The sequence below is a fragment of the Moschus berezovskii genome, chromosome 2 (assembly GCF_049115385.1).
Source record: "Moschus berezovskii isolate FMDL1 chromosome 2, NW_MosBer_1.0, whole genome shotgun sequence".
Taxonomy (NCBI): domain Eukaryota; kingdom Metazoa; phylum Chordata; class Mammalia; order Artiodactyla; family Moschidae; genus Moschus; species Moschus berezovskii.
In genome coordinates this window covers 49,496,967-49,516,963 of record NC_142461.1, presented here as the reverse complement: position 1 = coordinate 49,516,963, position 19,997 = coordinate 49,496,967, and positions in this window count along the sequence as shown.

Genomic DNA, 19,997 nt, shown 5'->3' with positions numbered 1-19,997 from the left:
TCTAATCCAATTTTGATTTAGAAGCCAAGTATGATGGAAGTGTAGATGTCACAGCAACATGCCCAAATTTACTTTATTTTTGAAATGTCGTGAATATGCTGCATAGAATTATTCATTGCTGGTATTCATTTTCCTACATAGGAGTATTTTATGATTCTATTTCTTAATTTGTGAGTTCTAATGTAAAATGTGCTGATGTGTCAACTTTATTAATATATAATCCCTGGAGTCATATACTTTAATAGTTCATAATAATTTCTAAACATATTTAAAAATATATATTGCAGAAGACTATATAAAACTATTATAACTATTAAGGCAATAGTCAAGGATATTTTAATTTCTAGAAATTCCCCATGAGGAGACCATTTATTTCTTGTTAATAGAGACAGGGAAAATATGTTAAAGACTTATTTTTCATATTTAATTTCAAATAAATTTAGCTATACCATAACATAGCAAATGAGTTAATTTGTAACTAAAATGAGTTGACTGGTAAATTTTAGATTGCTAAATTTATAGTTTTTATTGGACTGAACATTCTTCATTTTTTCGTGTAATATAAACTAAAGGCAAACACAGATAAAGCAGAATTTAGTATTTTTTATTGTATACAAGCATTTATATTGAATTCATTAAAAATTTTTTTAATGTTAAATCTTCATGACCTGCCTTGACTTCAGTTTTTCCTTTTAGTTTATTAAACACGTCACTTGAATTATAATTGAAAAGAATAAATAAAATTTTGCTAGGTTTGTGGAGGATTCTGGATTATGGCCATATTTGATCTGACCCCAAACTCAATAAAATTATTAATTACTAAGAGGGGATCCCCAAGGACTTCCTTTTAGAACTGAAAGCCCTGAAGTTCAAATGTACTTTGTAACTGGATATTTCCAAACTAATATTAAATAGCAAATCTTTAATTAGTGTGCATAAAATTAAAATTTACTTACAGTGAATTAAACTGGAATTTGAAGTTCTCATAACCCAAACCTATATGAAGCTGAGAAATTCAATCTCATAGTCTCTTTTCTGTTACAACATATAATGTGCTTTATTTTTCATTGTTATTCCATTTAGCAGTTCTTTTTAAAGCAAAGTTTGTGGAAGAATCCTAAAATCATGAAGAAAGATCATTAAGCAAAGCTATTAAAAGAGCTGCTGCTGCTAAGTCGCTTCAGTCGTGTCCGACTCTGTGCGACCCCATAGACGGAAGCCCACCAGGCTCCCCCGTCCCTGGGATTCTCCAGGCAAGAACACTGGAGTGGGTTGCCATTTCCTTCTCCAGTTAAAGGAGCTACCAGGTAAAAATAGGCAACAAAAGGAATATAGTTTATTATACATTAAATATATATTGTATGTAACCACTTTCATATTAAAATGCTTTAGAGCTGAAAAGACCTCAGTTTAGAATCTGGGACCCTATACATTCAAATAGACTGAGTTTGGGGCAATAATATCACTTTAGCTGTATCCTAAACTTCAGAATTCAACTTCTATTTACCCTGTTAGACACATAGAGCAATTGAAAAGATGCCAGATTTCCAAAAAAACACCTATTTTCGTATTGATTAAAAGTGTATGAGCCATTGCTATCTAAAAGTGTCAGCCAAGATCAAAACAGACAGCCAATAAAATAGAGCGCCTATTGTAAGAGTAGAAATGGATTTCAGAATCAACAGTAAATAAACTATGGAGCTGCCTTCATCTGTACTCCACTGGAGATACAGTTTGCAGAATTTTTACTGGCACTCTGCCATACTTATTTTCATTTATCTGCCTCAAAGCACCATTTCAAAAAGTGCAAAAGCATGTTGTTGATAAAGTAGATTGTTTATAGCTGAATTGAAAATTTCAGAACAACACGTTTTGTAATAAAGTGGGGGGAGGGAGGTCCAGGATGACTACAGCTGCAGCTTTTTGAAATCTATGTCAACATCACTGCTAGAAACGGGAAGATGTGTTATTTTGCCCTACAAAATTTAATAAGCAAATCTTTATAAACTGTATTAAGTGACAAGTATTACCAAAAGCCATAAAGTCTACTGAGTCTTGATTTACTGAAACGCTTTCCCAGCACATTGTTCCCATATTGCAGGCTCCTTTAGAGTGTTGTGTTTGTAATGTGCTCAGCTACTCAGGGGTGATTTCGATGATAGTAAATCCTGGGCCAATGAGTCCCCACGTGTACCAGAGTAATTTTAATACTTCTGCTGTTAAGTCCTGTTGGGTATAAATTTAAGTACCAACTTTAGTTGCTGTTGCTTTACTGTTTTGTTTTTGTTTCTTGTGGCTGCTCTTGCAAAAGCATAGCCAATAGCTATGTAAAGAAGAGAAATGCTTAAACAAATGACAATTAGAAGAAGAGAGACAGGACATTTTTCTCTATATAGTTAAATATCACAGCTGCTGTAATTTATGTACTCCATTCAATAAGTGATTGGTATGAAACATTTCAGAAAAAAAAAGTGTTTTCTGAAAACAATAACCTTCCCAAATTGGGTTCCGCAGATCACTAGGATTCCTCGAGATGTCATTTCAAATTCTTGGGAGGGAAATGTGTTCTGTGGTCAAGTGTATTCAATAAGAAATGTGAGGTTAGGCAAAGTTAGATTTCTTAGACATTTTGGTCTTTTCTGTGCAACATGCAATGTCAGTCTACAAGAAGATGTGCCATCTCCCTACATATTTTGCCATAAAAAAATGAACAAACCTATTGCACACCTGTGGAACACCAGGTGTTTTGTTATAATCAGCAGGAAATGCTGGGTTAGCCTTCTAATACATTTAATACACTGGGATTTAAGCAAACCTTTTGTGTCTAAATTCTGAGCATTTAGGAAGATCAGTGACTAGCATAAGATATTTTGTAAAACTGTGTTGAATAAATTAATGAATTCTTGAATGAAGGCTATTTTGCTAATTAATGAGAGCATAACAAGCTAACTGGTGGTTAATGAATCCAATGACTTGTACCAATTTTAAGGGTTATGTTGATTTATCTTGCCTCAAGGGGTTCCCAGGTGGTACTAGTGGTAAAGAACTCTTCTCCTAATGTAGGAGACCTAAGAGACGTGGATTTGATCCCTGGATGGGAAGATTCCCTGGAAGAAGGCATGGCAACCCACTCCAGCAGTCATCCTGGAGAATTCCATAGACAAAAGAACCTGGCGGGCTACAGTCCATAGACTCTCTGAGTCGAACACGACTGAAGTGACTTAGCACGCACACACGCATCTTGCCCCAGTTGTCTTTTAGAAATCTGATTCTTTCACATTTATGCATGATCTACTCCCCCTCCACCCCTGACAATAGGACATTTGAGAATTTCTTTCGAGATTTTCAAAAATTACTCTTAGGTTTTAACTCTTATCTTTCTCTTTGGTGTTCTTCAATTTTGCTACAACATGTCTTTACTAATCTATGATCCCTTTTCTTCTAGAGTTTTTCTTTTATCTTTTATGTGATGTCTCAATGATCATTTATTCAAATATATTTATCCTTTTTGATTATTATTTTCTTCTCAGTGTTCTATTATCTGTTTGTTGACAATTTTTTACTTTTCTATATCATTTATTTAAAAATTTTTGTTCCCTTTGTTTTTATCAAGTGCCTTCAATTTCAACTTGATTTTTCAGGACAATAATATACTTAGACTATCCTTATCCTGATTAGACTTGCAAGATAAAATATAGAACACCCAGTTAAATTTGAATTTCAGATAAACTCTGACTACTTTTTTTAGTATAAATTGGCCAAAATGGTGTAAGTTGTAAAGTGGGACATACTTAATTAAATTTTTTTTCATTTATCTGAAATTCAAATTTAACTGGAAATCCTCTATTTTTATTTGCTAAATCTGTTTCCTCTGTTTCTACAACCTAAACAGTAGTTTCTTCTTTTTTGCTTCCATGATCAGTAAAATTATCTCTAGAACTCCCATTTCTTAGTGCCAATATATTATTTGTCAATGAATGAATGGCTATAAATCATTAATATGAATTTTTCAGGAATCCTTTATAGAGATTCCTGATGTGTTGAAAATAGAATAGTCACGCTCTGGGATCAATTAAGTATGCTATTTAGAAAAATAATGGGCTGATTTTCAGGAGTTTTAGGAATACTTGTCTGAATTATATAGAAAAATACCACCTGCTACGAGAATGGATCTCCAAATGTATAATGTCTCAAAAACAATATAATTTTATTGCTTTGCAACATGACAATCCTGAGTGGATAAAAAGTCAAGCATTTTAGGCAACTAAATACTTGGGTTTTTGTTCCACACCTATAGTTTACAGCCACCATGATTACCTCCATCCCAGTCAGCCAGAAAAGAGAGTAAAGCCTGGAAGAACATGCATGAAATTTTCTAGAAAATAAAGCCTGAAAGTGATACATATCATGTCTGTTCATACTTGGTTCAGTTCAGTTCAGTTGCTCAGTCGTGTCCAACTCTTTGTGACCTCTGCCAGGCCTCCCTGTCCATCACCAACTCTCGGAGTTCACTCAAACTCATGTCCATCGAGTTGGTGATGCCATCCAGCCATCTCATTCTCTATCGCCCCCTTCTCCTCCCGCCCCCAATCCCTCCCAGCATCAGAGTCTTTTCCAGTGAGTCAACTCGTCGCGACGTGGCCAAAGTATTGGAGTTTCAGCTTTAGCATCAGTCCTTCCAATGAACACCCAGGACTGATCTCCTTTAGAATGGACTGGTTGGATCTCCTTGCAGTCCAAGGGACTCTCAAGAGTCTTCTCCAACATACTTGGTTAGTTGGCATTCAATCACATAGCCATGTCTAACTGAAAGAGTGTCTGTAAATGGTCACCCAGCTCTCCCCAGGAAGAAGAGTAGTAGATGGATTTCATTGAGTAGCTAGAATTTGTGGTCTGCTTCAAGTGAGGCATGGCTATGCTAAAGATGTACAGAACAAACTGCCTGGATAATGCTTGGGAATATTTGATATTTCTGGAATTCATAACAATTGGATTTTTGCTTCATCTGTAATTATTTGTGGATATGATTGAATAGCACAGGTGCCTCCAGGAGGAAAGTAAAATAAAACAAAAATTTTGACATTACATTGCTATTTCCCAAGATTCAAGGAATAAACAGATCATATTTTCTACTTTGATACTTAACAGATTAATTATTAAGATGAATCTCCATTATGGTTTGAGAAAAACAAGGTGGTTTTATGTGGAATATGGATAAACCATTAAACAAAGCAGACTAGGGATGTCTGCCAAGGTATGTGAGCACCTCTTTAGCAGATGAATCGGAAATTTCTGTTTGCCGAGCTGTCAACATACCCCCTCTCCTAAATACTAATTGCTTAACAAACAAGATATTAAGATCTTTAAAATAAGTGTTTCTTTGTCATATATGTGTATTTATAAACATAGAACGGAAATCTCTACATGCAAAATATTTAGAGTTAGATTCTGTTGTAGGTAATTAGTGAAAAAGACTGTATGTTTTCTCATCCACCTGCTGGTAGAAGCAGATGGTAGCTTACTTCTGCCCATGTGACCTACAGATTCTTCAGGTTTACCAAAATACTATGACTATGGTAATAGCATTGTTCCCTTCCCAGGTATGATTAGGATTCTGGTGTATATAAACAGTCTAATTTCCTGCCTTGCCTCACTAACCTTTTTAGAGGAAGTAAAAATGGATAGGGTATGGGTCTTGCCACCTGAAAAACAGCTTTTAAATGATGCTTTCAAAAGCATAACTCTCCCCAACAATAACATTTATAATTTTTGATGGAAAGAAGGCTATTATTTTCAGTCTTACAATGAGAGAGAATCTTTTGGAATTTATATCTTGTTTTATTTTAGCAAAAAAACAAAAAAAACACAGTACCCGAGGTATAAGGGGATTGTCACCCTAGCCATTATGACCTGTATCCAAGTTTTTTTGCATTACTGGTTATTTAGCTCTTCATTCTTTTATAAGAGACCAGTGTATACATTATAATTTTATTAGCATATTAGAGAAAACAAGATCTAATTATTCAGTATATTGATTTGAATAGCTATATGAAACTATAATTAAAATTTAATTATTTATTTTTATTATCCTTGCCCAGTTCTGAAAAATGTGAGTTGAAAAAGGTGAAATGAAAAATGCAAAGGACATTTTATGCAGCATCTGCTTTAATCTTAGAACTAAAATGTGTTAATGAAACTAATAGGATAAAAAGAATTCATGAAAAGATGCTAGACTGTGGCTGTGAAATAAATATCTGATAGACCCTTTTCTTTGGCCAAACCATTCAAGTAGAAGAAGATACAACCATCTGAAGCCTGCTAGAGCCCTGGGGGCTCAGACAGTAAAGAATCTGCTTGCAATGCAAGAGACCCTGGTTTGATCCCTGGGTCAGGAAGATCCCCTGGAGAAGGGAATGACTACCCATTCCAGTATCTTGCCTGGAGAATTCCATGGGCAGAGGAGCCTGATGACCTACAGTCCATAGGGTCATAAAGAGTTGGACACAACTGAGAGACTGTCACTTTCATTTATGTTTCCTGCATTGACAGGAAGGTTCTTTACCACTGGCTCCACATGGGAAGCCCTTCACTTTCACAGTTCAGATAATTGCCAAGTCATTATAAGGAGAGCTTATCTCTTCTTAGAGGACTATCCCAGAAGATTTTTCTTTTTGACCTCAGCATCACTTAATGTTAACTTGTTTTAAACTTTGCCACGACTCGTGAGTTCATTTAAAAGAGTTCATTTATATGTGGCAAGCAGAACTTGAAATGCTTTTTCCTAAGCTCTTCCTGATGTCTAGAAATGTGATTAGAACAAAATTAGACTTTTTATACAATTTTTAAGACTTCAGTTCTTTATAATGAATTTATGAACCAGGCTTTTGGTTTCTATTCTTCCACCTAATTAAGGACTACATAAGAAGCCAAAAAGTTGAATAAATCAAGAAATTCTGGTTAGGTGTATCGAAGACTCATGATCCGTTCATCGTTATGTATCTGGCCCTTCTCTTGAAATGGACATATCGAATATCTTTTTTAAAATGACTATTTTATAAGCTTGAAAACAGTAGCGTAATATATTTTGGGGAAAAAATAATGTGGAAAAAACCCAAAGTATTGTTGTTATAATTAAGTGTAAGTTTAGTTAATTATATACTAAATGCTTTGAGATTTCAAAAGCCTCACATTCAAAGGTGGCTTCTGACCCAGACACAGGAGCATCAAATTGGAGCTTGCTAGAAACTCAGAATTGGAGCTCCACTCCAGATTATTTAATTGAATTTTCATTTTAGTAAGATTCTCGAGATATTAATATGCACCTTAAACTTTAAGAGAGACTTCCCTGTAGCTCAAACAGTAAAAAATCTGCCTATGAGGCAGGAGACCAGAGTTTGATCCCTGGGTTGGGAAGTTCCTCTGGAGAAGGGAATGGCAATCCACGCCAGTATTCTTGCCTGGAGAATTGCATGGATAGAGAAGCCTGGCAGGCTACAGTCCGTGGGGTCGCAAAGAGTCAGACACAACTGAGAGACTAATACACAGTAAACTTTAAGAGGAACTAAAAAGCAATACCTCAGATATGCAGATGATACCACCCTTATGGCAGAAAGTGAAGAGGAACTAAAGAACCTCTTGATGAAAGTGAAAGAGGAGATTGAAAAAGTTGGCTTAAAGCTCAACATTCATAAAACTAAGATCATGGCATCTGGTCCCATACTTCATGGGAAATAGATGGGGAAACAGTGGAACCAGGCAGACTTTATTTTTGGGGGCACCAAAATCACTGCAGATGCTGATTGCAGCCAAGAACTTACAAGACGCTTACTCCTTGGAAGGAAAGTTATGACCAACCTAGATAGCATATTAAAAATCAGAGACATTACTTTGCCAACAAAGGTCCGTCTAGTCAAGGCTATGGTTTTTCCCGTGGTCATGTATGGATGTGAGAGTTGGACTGTGAAGAAAGCTGATCACCGAAGAAATGATGCTTTTGAACTGTGGTGTTGGAGAAGACTCTTGAGAGTCCCTTGGACTGCAAGGAGATCCAACCAGTCCATTCTAAAGGAGGTCAATCCTGGGTGTTCATTGGAAGGACTGATGCTGAAGCTGAAACTCCAATACTTTGGCCACCTCATGCGACGAGTTGACTCACTGGAAAAGAGTCTGATGCTAGGAAGGATTGGGGGTGGGAGGAGACGGGGACGACAGAGAATGAGATGGCTGGATGGCATCACCGACTCGATGGACATGAGTTTGAGTCCGGGAGTTGGTGATGGACAGGGAGGCCTGGCGTTCATGGGGTCGCAAAGAGTCGGACACGACTGATTGACTGAACTGAACTGAAGAAGTGTGTAGTGTATGACAATCTCATTTCTACAGATAAGGAATCTAGGCTCAGAGAGACAAAACTGTACAACTTGAGAACTTAAGCTCAGGTCTGTTTGAAGCTAACATTCACACATTTCTACCACACTTTCTTGCTTTCAGTGCACTGTAGCCAGTTTTTGAAGACAAGTGCAAAATCGTCTATTTTTTTTTTTTTTTTTACTATTTTTACTAGCTTTTGACTTATTCTGGCAATATTCTTCAAAAGGACATGCACTTACACAAATTCTGATGACAGTGAAACCATGCCTTGCTTGAGACCAAGTTTGGTGGGAAGATCAATAGCATGAATTTTTGTGGCTTTGCACAGTTCTATTTTTGAGTGCTTGGAGGATCTTATTTATTAGAGTGTGTTTGCAGAAACTGTCAGTAAGCATCTTTTCTTTGTTAATATTTAACCCACCAACTCTTTCAAGCTTCCATCTTTTCCAATCTCACGGTCCCACATGCTTTTTAATCCACTAATAGCACCAAACTGTCTCCATGGTGCAATAAAAGTCTTCTATTTTATGACTTCCTTGAATTACTACCCTAACTTATAATTTGCCAGATTTGTTTTTGCCTTCAAATCCCTTACTTCATTGTAGTCACATGAAAAATGTTACACCCTATGCATTTTCCTCCCCAAACTCTAATGCTTATTTTTAATATACTAATAGTTCTTTCTCAGAATAATTTAGTCTCCTGACACTCAGACTGTTTTACTCACCATTCAAAAGGACTTTTAGAAAGTTTCTCTATAAAATATTAGGAAATATCTCAAGTAGTTCTAATGATTGTTGAAATATAGTAAACTTTAATTACATAATGTAATTGAAAAAAATCTCCCAAAGTGTTTAGGAAAACTACAAAAAAAAAAAAAAGATTGGCTATTTAGATGCTTTCTAAATTTGCTTTTTAATGCTACAGTATTTTCAGAGGAATCATGGACTGAGTTTCCAGAAGTCAAGAGTGCTTCTATGTGAGTGGCAGTCATAAATACCTTGACCTTACCTGAAAGAAGTGAAAGAGTGTGATTTGAGTTGAAGATAATTTTATTTTCATTGTATTTACTTAAGAGCCAGAAGGTGAAGAAAGGTTTAGTTTACAGCTTCCTGTCCTAAAGAAGGGGAGATAAACTATCAAATATGAAAAGTATCTAATCATCAGTCCTCTTTTTTTATCGTAGCTCTGTGTTGACACTAGTTGTATGTGCAAGTATAAGTTTGGATGAAAATGCTAAGTAGAAAGAAAGAACAATACAGAGGTAACAATGGCGGGTATTCCCCCCATTCCCACACTCACCCTAGAGACTGTCATTTGTATGCTAATTGATGTACTTTCCAGTGGGTCAATGTCTAGGAGGACATGATCTCTAAATTAGAGTCTGCCTAATACTTGTTCACGAGAGCTGGACAATAAAAACGGCTGAGCGCTGAAGAATTGATGCTTTTGAACTGTGCTGTTGGAGAAGACTCTTGAGAGTCCCTTGTACTGCAAGGATATCCAACCAGTCCATCCTAAAGGAAATCAGTCTTGAATATTCATTGGAGGGACTAATGCTGAAGCTGAAGCTCCAACACTTAGACCACCTGATGCACTGACTCATTGAAAAAGATCCTGATGCTGGGAAAGACTGAAAGCAAAAGGAGAAGGGGGCGGCAAGGATGAGATGGTTAAATAGCATAACTTAATGGACAGAATTTGAGCAAACTCTGGGAGATAGTGAAGGATAGGGAAACCTGGCGTACTGCAGTCTGTAGGGTTGCAAAGAGTCAGATATAACTTAGTGACTGAACAGCAGCAATAACAAATCTCTCAGCCTGGAACTTTTGCCCAGGATGCCAGAGGACTTTGCCAAGTTGTACACAGCTGAACCAAACACAAATGCTCTCTGGAATTCTAACTCAGAAGTTTCAAGCCATGTAAGGCAGTGAATAGACTAGGGCAGTGTCAATTACTCTTCACCACATGTAAAGCAGCTGAGTTAGGCTATTGAACCAACAATATGCAGATTGAACTGGGGAAAATGTGTTTGTGATTTCAAGCTGGATATACTAATCAGGAAATGCAGAAGAAAGTTGTAATCTTTTCTAAATCATTTTAGTTCTGAAATAGTCAAGAGGGACATGAAACATTTATTTGAAAAATTCATTCTGGTTAACTGGCCACTGATATAATTTCAATCGAAACTTCATTTTATAGATGGTTTTACTAAATTACATATTGATCATGCAGCTTATGTAGCTCCTGATACATAGTGAATGCTCAGGAAACATTAACTATTTTATTGCAAATAATAGCAATAATCATATAAGTATCATCATAGGATTTGTCAACATAAAACTTATCCTAATTATTATGGAAAATATTGCTGTCATCTTTTAAGTAATTTTGTATCTCTTATGCCTAATAAGACAAAACTCTTGGTTGGAAAATGCAATGCATTTGTAATGGAAAAGGTTGTAATGCATGAAGGTATTATTTTCCTACTGTAACAACTGAGATTTCTCTAACTTACTTATTTGAATTTAGCATTGTAATATTTATTCTTTCAATAAAATACAAGTATAAAATGAAACTTAGACTTTTGTTTTCAAGGTACGTTATTAGATTGCATCAGAATAGTACTCCCACCTGCAATTCATGGAGTGGCAAAGAGTTGGACATGACTGAGCAACTGAACTAAACTAAACTGAAGATTATAGAAAATCCCTTTAAAAAAGTTTTGAGGCATCAAGACTTAAGGGACAATGGACATAGAGATTACCATACTAAGTGAAGTAAGTCAGATAAGGACAAACATCACATGATATTGCTTATATATGGAAGCTAAAATACGATACAAATGAACTTATTTGCAAAAGAGAAGTAGACTCACACATAGAGAACAAATTTATGGCTACCAAAGAGGAAAGTGGGGGTCAGGGATAAATAATAAGTTTGGGATTAACAGATATACATTACTATAAATAAAATTGTTGCCTATTTAACTCGGATATATGGCACAAGAAACTATATTCAGTATCTTCTAATAATCTATAATGGAAAAGAAACTGAAAAAGAAAGTATATATATATATACTTTCTTTTTCAGTTTCTTTTATATATCTATAAATCCCAGACTGAATTAAAGTGATCTGTCAGAAGTAAGTTAATTCTCTTGAAGATAGATCATGTATCCCAGACTCTTAAATAATCTCTATGATTTTTGATACAAAATATCCTGCAATCAAAAAACAAAGCATACCAAGAGATAAGACTAAATGACAAGAAATTAAAAGAAATACAGGAAATAAAAACAATCTAGTAGAAATCTAGATAGTGAAGATACTAAACACATATATTGAAATAACTAGAATTAAAGCAACTAGTCAGTTCAGTTCAGTTGCTCAGTCATGTCCAACTCTTTGAGACCCCACGGACTGTAGCACACCAGGCTTCCTGTTCATCACTAACAATCAGAGCTTGCCCAAACTCATGTCCATTGAGTCAGTAATGCCATCCAACCATCTCATCCTCTGTGGTCCCCTTCTCCTCCTGCCTTAAATCTTTCCCAGCCTCAGGATCTTTTCCAATGAGTCAGTTCTTCACAACAATGGCCAAGTATTGGTTTCAACTTCAGCATTAATCCTTCCAAGGCATGTTCAGGATTGATTTCCTTTAGGATGGACTAGTTGGATCTCCTTGCAGTCCAAGGGACTCTCAAGAGTCTTTTCCAACACCATAGTTCAAAAGCATCAATTCTTTGGTGTTCAGCTTTCTTTACAGCCCAACTCTCACATCCATATGACTACTGGAAAAAGCATAACTATGACTAGATGGACCTTTGTTGGCAAAGTAATGCTTTTTAATACGGTGTTTAGGTTGGTCATAGAGTTTCTTCCAAAGAGGAAGCGTTTTTTAATTTCATGGCTGCAATCACCATCTGCAGTGATTTTGGAGTCCCCCAAAATAAAGTATCTCACTGTTTTCATTGTTTCCCCATCTATTTGCCATGAAGTGATTGGACCCGATGCCATGATCTTAGTTTTCTGAATGTTGAGCTTTAAGCCAACTTTTTCATTCTCCTCTTTCACTTTCATCAAGAGGTTCTTTAGTTCTTCTTCACTTTCTGGCATAAGGGTGGTGTCATCTGTGTATCTGAGGTTATTGGTATTTCTCCTGGCAATATTGATTCCAGCTTGTGCTTCATCCAGCCCGGCATTTCACTTGATGTACTTTGTATATAAGTTAAATAAGCCGGGTGACAATATGCAGCTTTGATGTACTCCTTTCCCTATTTGAAACCAGTCTGTTGTTCCATGTCAAGTTCTAACTGTTGCTTCTTGACCTGCGTGCAAATTTCTTAGGAGGCATGTCAGGTGGTCTGGTATTCCCATCTCTTTAAGATTTTTCCAGTTTGTTGTGATCCACACAATGAAAGGCTTTGGCAAAGTCAGTAAAGCAGAAATAGGTTTTTTCTGGAACCCTCTTTCTTTTTCAATCATCCAGCGGATTTTGGCAATTTGATATCTGGTTCCACTGCCTTTTCTAAATCCAGCTTGAACATCTGGAAGTTCACGGTTCACATACTGTTGAAGCCTGGCTTAGAGAATTTTTATTAATTTGCTAGCGTGTGAGATGAGTGCAATTATGCAGTAGTTTGAGTATTCTTTGGCATTGTCTTTCTTTGGGATTGGAATGAAAACTGACCTTTTCCAGTCCTGTGGCCACTGCTGAGGGTTTCAAATTGCTGGCATATTGGGTACAGTACTTTTTCAGCATCCTCTTTTAGGATTTGAAATAGCTCAACTGGAATTCCATCACCTCCACTAGCTTTGTTCATTGTGATGCTTTCTAAAGCCCACTTGACTTCACTTTCCAGGATGTCTGGTTCTAGGAGTGATCAAAAGTTTGTGGTTATTTGGGTCATGAAGATCTTTTTTGTACAGTTCTTTTGTGTATTCTTGCCATCTCTTCTTAATATCTTCTGCTTCTGTTAGGTCTTTTCTATTTCTGTCCTTTATTGTGCCCATCTTTGCATGAAATGTTCCCTTGGTATCTCTAATTTTCTTGGAGAGATCTCTAGTTTTTCCCATTCTATTGTTTTCCTCTATTTTTTTGGCATTGATCTGAGGAAGGCTTTCTTATCACTCCTTGCTATTCTTTGGAACTCTGCATTTAAATGAGCTTATCTTTCCTTTTTGCCTTTGCAAAAGGCTTCTCTTTTTTTCTCAGCTATTTGTAAGGCCTCCTCAGATGACCATTTTGCCTTTTTGCATTTCTTTTTCTTGGGGATGATCTTCATCATTGCCTCCTGTACAATGTCACACTTTCTACGCTGTCTCCTGTAAAAGCAGCTAGTATCAGTGTAAAATTTTCTCAATTGTTTTATTATAAAAAAGTAAAAAATGGATTTTCCAGGCCCAAACCATAAAATAATTAAAATTATGAACTCTATAGATGCCTTTAATAGTGGGTCAGATAAGCCAAAGGAAAGCTTACTGCACTAAAAGATAGGCCAGTTAGAAATATTCAGATTGAATCACATAGAGGAAAATATGCTCATTTTAGGAAGATCACAACAGCCATATGTGACATCATATAAAAGGCATAGCATATGTGTAACTGGAGTCACAGAAGTAGAACAGCAAGAAAAGGAGGAAGAAATATTATTTGAAGAGATAATAACTGAGATAACAGATATAAAGCAATGCATTTAACAAGTCTTATAATTCCAAACAGTATCAATACAATAAGATCTACATCTGAAACAACATAATAAAATTGTTGAAAACAAAAAATAAGGAGAAAATCTTAAAAGTAGCCAGGTAAAAAAAGGAAAAATGGGGCGGCAGATCAGATTTTATGTACCAAAACCCTAGCAGTTAGTCTCCTTTTTTTTCCCTGATATTTCCAGGTCTAGTTTGGGGCAGCTTGAAACAAATATGGGCACTAGAGAAGTCACCCAGAAAAGTGCTGTAGTTCTGACTCAAGATGAAAGAATAGGAGAACTCTAAAACTTAGAGTAAAAAAAGAAATCTATGTTTTATTTTTGTTTCCTTTATTCCATTCAGTTGTGACCCAGACTATAGGAAATCATGCAGCTGTGATGGCAGCAGGAGTGACAATGGCAGCAGAGGGGACCTATAGGCACTTAAAACTCTCTAACATAAACGGTGTGGTTCCAGGGGGATTGGAAGAATTGTGAAAACAGATATGTGTGAACAACTTGAGTTCAATTTCTAGTCACTTGGAGGTTGCCCTTGACTAGGCTTGAACAGAGGTAATGACTCCAAAAATCTCAAGTAGAACATCCTGGAGATATAAATGACCTACTCAGAGCACCCGTGGTTCCTCCATGGGGGGAAAGAAAGACAAATTGATTAAATAGTTCTTGAGCCCTGAGTATGTTTGAGATGTTTCTTTAGATTTGCAGAATCAAAATTTAAAAACCATAATCTTCCCCCAGTTTCCAGTCTAGCAGTAGCAATGAATATGTAAAAGTAACTGCAATATTGCAGGATTCATACAATAGTGAATATGAATTCACTATAATAGTGAATATGGATATAGTAATGAATATTCATACAATAGTGAATATGCATCACAGGCAGCTTGGAAATATCTATAAGACAACTTGAGAGACCTCTGTATTGAGATATCTTGCTAACTCTAAAATCTCTTTAATTGTCTTATGCTATACCATCCTCCCTTACTGAGACTGTGCGGCCTCAGTAGCAGTAAAAATTAAAAAAAAAAAAAACACTGAAAAAATAAATGAATTGTGAAATAATCTGTAAAGTAAAGAACAGTAGAAAGTTCTGTAGAGATAATTATGTCAGTCAAGTCTGAACATGATGTTACTCTTGATATGATAAAGACAAAAGAGAAAAAAAGATATGATATATATTGCAATTCTGGTAAAGCATTTGACACATTTATCAAAATTTTGAATGAATTAAGATGAATTTGTGGTTCATCAGTCAGCTTTGGAAAATTTAAACCTCATTTTCCCCCCTCTAAAAAAAATAATGAAAAGCATGACAGTGGCAGATGAAGAAGGAATTTGCCAAATTCCACTGGGCTTGGCATTAAATTCTATTTTTTAAACTGATTTTGGAAATTAAAATTCTAGATAAATCCAATAGACTCTATTAACAATTGTTAGAATTAATAAGAGTTCTACAAGATTCTTAACAAATGCTCTCAATTTATAAAACTGATGGTATACTTCTATATTAGAAGCCAAATTAGTCAATTCAACTTAAGACATATATAGTGTTGTAGTTTTTAAAATCATAAGATTCTTCAAATCACTTTTATGAAAAAAAATTGTATTAAGAGACTTCAATGAGCAAAAAAATTGAGAGCTATACATATTTAAAGGTGTTAATTCTCTCTCAATCGAATCTATGAATTCAATGCAACTTAAATTTATAATTCTAATTTTAATTATAACCTGTAATGGAAGAGCAAGCAAGAGGTGTAAAAAATATTACTGGAAAGAAGAATGAGGTAATAGCTTCTCAATTATTGATATTTATTATGAAGCTGTAGTAATTCAGACAGTAAGGTGTTTGCATGAGGATAGACAAATAGAGGAATACACATGCATGTGGAAACTTGATTTTCAGGCAAAGATGACATTACAGATCAGTGGGAAACTATGAACTGTTTGCTAAATGGTCCTGGAACAATTAGTTATCCAAATGGGGAAAATGTAATTGAATCCGTGTGTCACACCAGACACAGAAATAAATTACAACTGGATGAAAGACCTAAATATGAAAAGCAAATTCTAAATTTTGAAAATAATATATTTGTATCTACAAGGTACTATTTCTTAATATTCACAAAAATCCTAAGCCATAAATTAGCATATTTATCAATTTGAATGAATCAAGATTTAAAAATTTTGTGCACTTAAAGAAAATATTAAAATTAAAAATGAGTCACAAACCAAGGGGAGATATCATATGATACATATCACAGATAAAGGTATTTTAGGAATAAAAGAAAAGAAGGAAGGAAAGAAAAAAGGAAGGAAGGAGGAAGGGGAAAAAGAACAGAAGAAAGAAAGAAAATCCATTAAAAAATGTGATCATAAGACATGAACTTGACCAAGAAGAAACCATAATAACTAATAAAACTATGGAGTTATTGGAAATAATCTAAATGCCAGTTAAAAGAAGAGATAAATTTTGATAAAATCATGTAGATACTTGCAGAGTTGTAATAAATGAATAAACTAAAGATATGCCTACCAGCATGAATGTATTTTACAAATAAGGAATCTCACAAATAATCTCAGTAATTAATACTGGGGATGAATGGAAAACAAGTTACAGAATATATTATGATATTTACTTAGGTATAAAAGCAACAAAACAAAACTGTTTATTGCTGAAGGATCTAAGCAAATATATAAATGGTAAAAAAAAAAATCCATAGACCGATTAGAAATTAAAAAAAAAAGTTACATCCAAGAAGAAAGGTCAGGAGTTGAGATCTGAGATGGTACATGGGGACATTATGTATATTAGCAATTCTTTATTTATTAAGCTGGGCAGTTAGTAGATGGATATGTACAAATTCATTTTACTTAAAGTTTGTTGTTCAGTCACTCAGTCGTGTCTGACTCTTTGTGACCCCATGGTCTGCAGCACACCAGGTTTCCCTGTCCTTCGCCCTCTACTGGAGCTTGCTCAAACTCATGTCCATTGAGTTGGTAATGCCATCCAACCATCTCGTGCCTTTCTCTGCTTGCCTTCAATCTTTCCCAGCGCTAAAGTCTTTTCTAATGAGTCAGCTCTTCGCATCAGGTGGCCAGAATAGTGGAGCTTCAATTTCAACATCAGTACTTCCAGTGAATATTCAGGGTTGATTTCCTTTAGGATTGACTGGTTTGATCTCCTTGCTGTCCGAGGGATTCTCAAGAGTCTTCTTTGACACCATAGTTTGAAAGCATCAATTCTTCGGCATTCAGCCTTCTTTACGGTCCAACTTTCACATCCATACATGACTACTGGCAAAACCATGGCTTTGACTATATGGATCTTGTACTTAAAGTTGCTGGGCCTCTAATTCCCAGGTGATGCAGTGATAAAGAACCCACCTACCAATGCAGGAGAAGCAAGAGACATGGGTTGGGAAGATCTCCTGGAGCAGGAAATGGCAACCCCCTCCAGTGTTCTTGTCTGGGAAATCTCATAGACAGAGGAGCCTGGTGGGTTCATAAAGGGCCATGGGGTCATAAAGGGTCAGACACGACTGAAGCAACTTAGCATGCATGTTGGATTATGAATACTTTATTTGGTAATAGACACTGTTTGGTATTTGGTTACCTGCATCCATTCTCCTTCCTTATGTCACTCTAGCTGTTCAGAAAATTTTCTGTCATCCATTATGTGTAGTTTTGGCGAGAGGGTAATTCCAGATTCTCACAAACCACTGAGGAAGCTGAGAAAGCCAGATCCTTTTACTTTCTACCTTCCAATAACATCAGAGCAGGCAGTTAACCTCAACTCAGCCACTCTAACTTTTCTGGGACTTAAACTCTTATAGGAGAGAGGTGAGAATTGGGAACCTTGAGTCCTTTATCCCAGCAGATGTCTCCTGACTTGGTTGCTTTCAACTTCTGAATGGCTATTGTGTTTCCCTTTTTGGACTTGCAGAATTCCCCTGCTATTACTTTTTCCAGGCAAGGCCCTCCAGGTTTCTGTCAGTGCTATGACTCCCTAGGGAGTCTTCCAACAAAACCACAGTCAATTTCTGTTGATTACACCCAGGAGGACTGGTATGTTATACTTTGATTTATTCTTTTTTCCTCACTGGTGTTAAACACAAGGACCCAAGTTCTTTTGTGATTAGTGGAAAGGTCATCATTCAAGAAGAGTTCATGTGAGCCCTCATGAAAATGCCAGTGTTTTCAGTTTTAGAATTGTGTACACAATTTGCAGGCAGTGCATGACCTCAATTCTCTCTTTCTAGCTCATGTTGATTAAAAATTGTTTTTTTTTAAAGCAGATTTTCATTGCAAATGAAGACGGAAGCATCGTTAACTATATTTATCACTAACAGTCCTTACTTGCCAGCGATTATCAATTAGTGAAAACAGATTTTAAGGATTAAAACAATAACATACAGTATTTATCCTCCAAACCATACTTCTCATTAAAAAGTCTTTCCAATTGGCCTATAAAGGGCAATGTTGTCTTTTCTCTACGTGGAAAGAGAAGGCTTTCAATTTTGCACCATATTTGTGTCTCTCTTCATAATTACCCATGTGTAAAATGCTTCATTTCATGCTTATGTTTTTTTTTTTTTTGTAGTAGCCAACAACTGAAAAAAAATAATGCACACTCCTAATCTACAGATCTAATACTTGGTTATCACATTTTACTATTCCACCCCTACAGTGATTACTGGTCTAGACATTTTCCTGTGACTTATTTTTCAAACAACCTTTTAAATATGGGCCTTAAAAAGCACAATTTTCATCTTATGAGTTAAACTATAGTCATTGCAGTGAAAGCATTGATTATCATTTGAAGAAACAAAAGAGATATGATCACTTTAATAACAAAGCTATAAATGATGTCATTATTCAAAGAAGTATACCTAATGCAACATTTTAATTGCACTGACTTTGCTCAAACTCAAGCTGTCTAATTTCCTTCAGAGCACTGGTCTGCAAATATGCCTGCATGAATTCACATTTATTTATTAATTCAGTTAATATCTGTTGTGTTCCGAGTGTATACCAAACTCTGTGTTAGGTCCTAGGAACTGAGATAATGATTAAGATCTGTAATCCTGGGGATATACCTTAATTTAGAATGCAGATGGAAAGAAGACTTAACTCCTAGAGCAGGCGTTTGTATTCCTGGCTGCAGACTGCAGAGGCATAGATAAACAGTTTAACCCTGTCCTCAGCCCTCCTATTTTCAGTGTGTACCTGGGAGCTGAACTCAGGTGTGCTTTCCCCTTCCCCACTCCATGTATGTATGCAACACATTTAATGCTGTTAACATTGACCAGAAATGCAAAGGGACACATCCGGAGGTACTGCAATTTGGAACTCTTAACTTTTGAAAACTGGTGAGAATAGTGGAATGCACAAGGTCTCTACTTAACGACTTCTCCATCTTCTCTTATGGACTCCTCTGCTCAGCCATTCAGGAATAGGATATGTATTAGACAACTAGCGTCTGGTCTGAATATCTATTAGGACCATATGTTTTCCTCTGCTATGTTATCATCCTAGAATAGATTAAGGGAAATCCAAACCAAATGGGGATTTGGGGAAATTTTCAAGGGTCACTTAATAAAGTAATTTTGGTTTTCCCTTTGCAAAGAACACAGCATACTATAGAGACAATTGAGAGACCTAAGAACATAGCAGAAATAACCTGAATAAATAATCATTGTGATCATAACCATATTCCTCACAATTTTCAAATGGGAAATAGAAACTGTTAATTGCCACAGTTATAAATGGATGTATCCTGCTGGGCTCTTACTTGAAAGATGAAGTTCTGTGAAATAGACTTGTCTTCTAAATGAAAACCAGTAGCTTTGGATCTGGCTATGTTTTTCCCCCAAAGTCCTTGCTGTTAATATTCACAGTGGTTTGGGGACTGGCTC